The 5,094-nt window shown below is 45.3% G+C and overlaps 1 long non-coding RNA gene across 1 annotated transcript in view; it reads left to right on the forward strand.

The window, feature by feature from the left end:
• The window catches only part of LOC102371914, a 7,687-nt gene extending 6,933 nt beyond the window's left edge, over positions 1 to 754 (forward strand). Inside the window, exon 4 of the long non-coding RNA XR_324346.1 lies at positions 696 to 754. This is a non-coding gene — a long non-coding RNA (uncharacterized LOC102371914). The remainder of the gene's footprint in view (positions 1 to 695) is intronic.
• The last annotated feature ends 4,340 nt before the right edge of the window (positions 755 to 5,094 follow it).

Raw genomic sequence — 5,094 nt, forward strand, 5'->3', positions numbered from 1 at the left:
GTGTCTTGATGACTCCTGAGCTTCCTAAAGAGTATAAAGCAGGCATTGAAGGCTTGTTGAAACATAGTGCTGGGGCAGGGGGGAAGTTTGATTCTACAGCCAGCGGGCAGTTTCAGTTATAACCAGTGTGTTTATGTTTTCATTTGAGATTTATACTGGTAGTTTGGTTTGGTATTATCAGGGGTAGAAAAGATCCCAGCAGAAGCCCAGAGCAGGGTAGATACAGGACCTGGGGGCCCAGTGCCCAGAGCAGGGTAGGGTCAAGGCCAAGAGGCCCAGTGCCCAATCAGGGCAGAGACAGGGTCAGAGGCCCAATGCCAGAGTGGGCAAGACATGGGCTGGAACCTAGAAGCCAAGTCAAGGACAGTGGATCTGGGCTAGACAGCCCAGTGAGAGAAAAGGGGAAGAGGCCAAGAAGGCTGAGGTCCCAACAAAGGAGGCTGATTGGACAGCAACATCTGAGGCATAGGCATGGCTACAGGGGAGGTCAGAGGCCAAAAATGAGCCCTTAATGTGATTAGTGTGTTAGAACACAGCCTGTTAGGGTGTGAGGGCTCGCTCTGGGACCCTTGGGCAGCCTCTCTTTTCCATGTTAAATATTTATATCAGGGAATGGCAGGAAGGAAGAAGGGGAAGATACCCAGACAGCTGGGGTCCAGGAGAGCCAGTCATACACATCTTTTACTTTTACGCAGATGCGCTGCAACAGGAGCTTCTAGCAGCAAATGACCAAATACATATCATATGAAGGAACTCTACACTTCAGCTATTTCTTTAGAAGAAGAGCTTTGTATAAATATTACGCTATTGTAAATTTAACAGTTATCAAGACAGCACCAGATGTAGATTTATGCTAGTGGATTTTATGTGTTTTGCGGCAGCATGTCTCATAAAAACTGCAATAAATATGCTAATTTTTAATGTCTTTATAGTTTAGTTTCATATTTTATCAACTTATAAAACAAAGATTAAATGTATATGGATATTATACTCTTGGCTATTGCTTTCAAAAGTGATATAAGACGAAGAATATCAAGATTAATATTTCAATAAAGGATGAATGCTTATTTTTTAATTTGGTATTTGGAATGCCTAATTCTTTGAGCACTAGATGCAACTATCAAGGGACATTAATGGAATTGGTCTGATATGAGGTGTTCACCTTTACTTTTTCTTTTGGCAACAGTTGTCCTGGATCTTCGAAAGATGGGTTTTCACTAAGGCATTTAACATTCATGCTTAATGCTGAGAAATCCTGGTTCAAGAGCAAAAGGTTAAAAAGGGAGAATAAGGCTAAAAGGAAAATTTATAGAGCAACTCCGTTTATTTTTCTACTGACTAACCATCTACAGAAATGATGGAACTTTGATCTTTTAGATGCAGATTATGAGAAGTTTGATTAAAAATATTTGGCACAGTGTTTGAAAATCTTACCTGCTAAGGCCAAACTTTGCCTTTGGGATAGTAACACTTTACAACAAAGATGTGGTACCTAATTTGCATGCAAATGTACATATTATATTAAAAATAAACTCATACAGCCATAATATTTGCTTGTTCTTTTTGTGTCTTGATAGATAGATAGAAATTACTTGTTGGATGAGCTCACTGGCAGTAAAATCAAAAGTCCACAGCATTCACAACACCGCTTTATAGAAATAACAGACATGGAACCAAATGTAGAAAGCAGCATGTATGGCAGCATAAATTATGCCTCTTGGGCTTGTTTCAGTGTTACTGGCAAAGACATGAAAGCTGGACTTCACCCCCATACCAGCCAAGGCTGTTGTGCCCCAGAGGTGATTCATTGCCACTCTGGATGAAAATTATTTGTCCTGCCTGCCTCTCTGCTAGTTCAGTCAGTGAGGGAAGCTTTCAATTGCAATCAGAGCTGCCAGGCAAAGCCTTGCCATAGGAACACACTGACTGATTGGACCTATACTGAACAGCAGAGAGCAGCCTTAACCAACAGTAGGGTTTCATACAGCTTTGTGAACATAGGGTGCCCCAAAGACAAATTAAATTATCTTATATCCCAGCCAGCCTGGTCATGTTCCTCTAGAAAATCACTGCCATTTTGGGGCACAACTAGCCAAGTATGGGCCTTCCTTCTCAGTGCCTGAAGAAACAGAGATTGTGGGTTCCTTGAACCAGCAAAAAACTCTCCCTGAGAGCTGTCCAAAGTACTAAACTAAATCTTGCCCACCTGGATATATTTTAGCAAACTGCACATCTAAAGAGGATGTAACAAGGTATGGGTAACTTAGCAAGGCAAGCAGTGTGTTACTCAGTTACCCATACCCCCAACCCCCACTGGCTGCACTGCAGCCATCTTCCTATTCCCATACCCAGTTTGGCCTAGCCCTCTCCCCTGCCACGCACTGATGTTCCCACTCCCAGTTTGGCCCAGCCCTCTCGCTTGCCACACATTTATGTTTAAGTTAATATATATTTTTAGGAAGCTGCCTTTAAAGAACCAGGGTTTGGCCTTTGGTACCTTGCTCCAGCCTGCTGATCATCAGGCTGCAAGTCTGTCCTGCCCAGTCATAGAATCATAGTAAATTAGGGCTGGAAGGAACCTCAGGAGGTCATCTAGTCCAACCCTCTGCTCAAAGCAGGACCATCCCCAACTAGCTCATCCCACCCAAGGCTTTGTCTAGCCTTAAAAACCTCCAAAGATGGAGAGTCTACACTTCTCTGGGTAACCTGTTCCATTGTTTTACTACTCTCCTTGTGAGAGAGTTTTTCCTAATATCTAACCTAAACTTCCTCTGCTGCAACTTAAGATCATTGCTCCTTGTGTGGTCATCTGCCACCACTGAGAACGGTTTAACTCCATCCTCTTTTGAACCCCTCTTCAGATAGTTGAAAGCTGCTATTAAATCCCCTCTCAATCTTGTCTTCTCTAACCTAAATACGCCCAGTTCCCTCCGCCTCTCCTTGTAAGTCACATGCCCCAGCCCCCTCACCATTTTTGTTACCCTCCACTGCACTCTCTCCAATTTGGCCACATCCTTTCTGTAGCAGGGTGCCAAAAACTGAACACAAAACTCCAGATGTGGCCTCACCAGTGCTGAATAGAGCGGAATAATCACTTCCCTTGACCTGCTGGCAACACTCCTACCAAGGCAGCCCAGTGTGCTATTAGCCCTCTTGGCAACAAGGGCACACTGCTGGCTCATATTCAGCTTATTGTCCACTGTTATCCCTAGGCCATTTGCTGCAGAGCTACTGCTCAGCCAGTCAGCCCCCAGCCTGTCCCAATGCATGGGATTCTTCTGTCCTACGTGCAGCAGTCAGCCCCCAGCCTGTACCAATGCATGGGATTCTTCTGTCCTAAGTGCAGGACTTGCACTTGTACTTGTTGAACCTCATAAGATTACTTTTGGTCCAATCCTCCAATTTGTCTGTCACTCTGAATCCTAGCCCTACTCTCCAGCATATCTACTACTCCCATTCAGCTTGGTGTCATCTGTAGACTTGCTGAGGGTGCACTTTGCTGTCTTCCTGGTTGTTGATGAAGATATTGAACAAAACTGGCCCCAAGACCAACTCCTGGAGCATGCCACTTGATATCAGCTGGCAACTAGACACCGAGCCATTGATTACTACTCTGAGCCTGATGCACCAGCCAGGTTCTGTCCATCTTACAGTCCATTCATCCAGCCTGCACTTCCTTAGCTTGCCCGTGATAAAGTTATGGCAAAAGCCTTGCTAAAAATCAAGGTTTACCACATGCTATACCATCCTGTACTTAGGATGAAACAATCATATGCACTAGTACAGCCTGGGGGCTGACTGGCTGGGCTGAAGATCTGCAGAAAAGGACCTGGGGCTTACAGTGGACAATAAACTACATATAAGCTAACAGTGGTCCCTTGTTGCCAAGAAGACTAACGGCATGCAGGGTTGCACTAGTAGGAGTGTTGCCAGCAGGTCCAGGGAAGTGATTATTCCCCTGTATTCAGCACTGGCAAGGTCATATCTGGGGTACTGTGTTCAATTTTCTGGTGGTTTCCCCACATCCACAGAGCCTGTCATCTCATCATAGAAGACAATCAGGTTGGTCAGGCATGACTTGCCCTTGGTGAATCCATGCTGGCTGTTCCTAATCACCTTCTTCTCCAAATGCTTAGAAATGGATTCCTTGAAGATCTGCTCCATGATTTTTCCAGGGACTGAAGTGAGACTAACCACTCTGTAGTTCCCTGGTTGCTGCTTTTTCCCTTTCTTAAATATGGGTACTATGTTTGCCCTTTTCCAGTCATCCAGGACCTCTCCTGATCACCAGGAGTTCTCAAAGATGATGGCCAGAGGCTGTGTAATCACATCTGCCAACTCCCTTCACACCCTCGGGACTTATATATCTTTTTAAAATAGCCCCTAACCTGTTTTTTCACCACTGTTGGCTGCTCACCTCCACACAAACTGTGGTGCCAGGTGCAGCAGTCTGGGAGCTGACCTTGCCTGTGAAGACTGAGGTGAAAAAGGCATTAAGCACTTCAGTCTTTTCTGCATCCTCTGTCACTAGGTTGCCTCCCCCATTCAGTAAGGGACCCACACTTTCCCTGATCCTCCTCTTGTTACCAATATACTTGTAGAAACCCTTCTTGTTACCCTTCACAACTCTTGCTAGCCTTCACTACTTCCTTGTCCCTCTGCTCTAGGTCCCCAGCTCAGCCTCTGTAACAGCACCTTCTCTCAGGCACTCCTTCACGGCCTCCTTCTTCCCTTTAACCCACCCCAAACCTCACAGTAAACAAACTCAAAACAGAAACAAATCATATAATGTCTCTCTGTATACAGTTCCCTTCAAAGCTCCTACGTTGAGGCCAAGCTGTGCCCCCAGCACCAGTCTCAGGCTTCTATAGTCCTTGACTCCATCCTCTTCCAGCCACCTGACCTTGCTCTCTGGAAACAGGACCAATATGCTACCCATTACCCCAGATCAGTAGCAAGTGTTGTTAGTTCTCTCATCAGCTGCTCAAAGCCTTGCAGATCCACTTTCTGCAAGATGCTTTCTGCACACTGCTTTCTCTTTTCTTCAGTGACAGGGGTAGGGGACCCTGCTACAGTGTCTCACCCCAAGGTGAG

Source organism: Alligator sinensis, unplaced genomic scaffold, assembly GCF_000455745.1.
Source record: "Alligator sinensis unplaced genomic scaffold, ASM45574v1 scaffold394_1, whole genome shotgun sequence".
NCBI lineage: Eukaryota > Metazoa > Chordata > Crocodylia > Alligatoridae > Alligator > Alligator sinensis.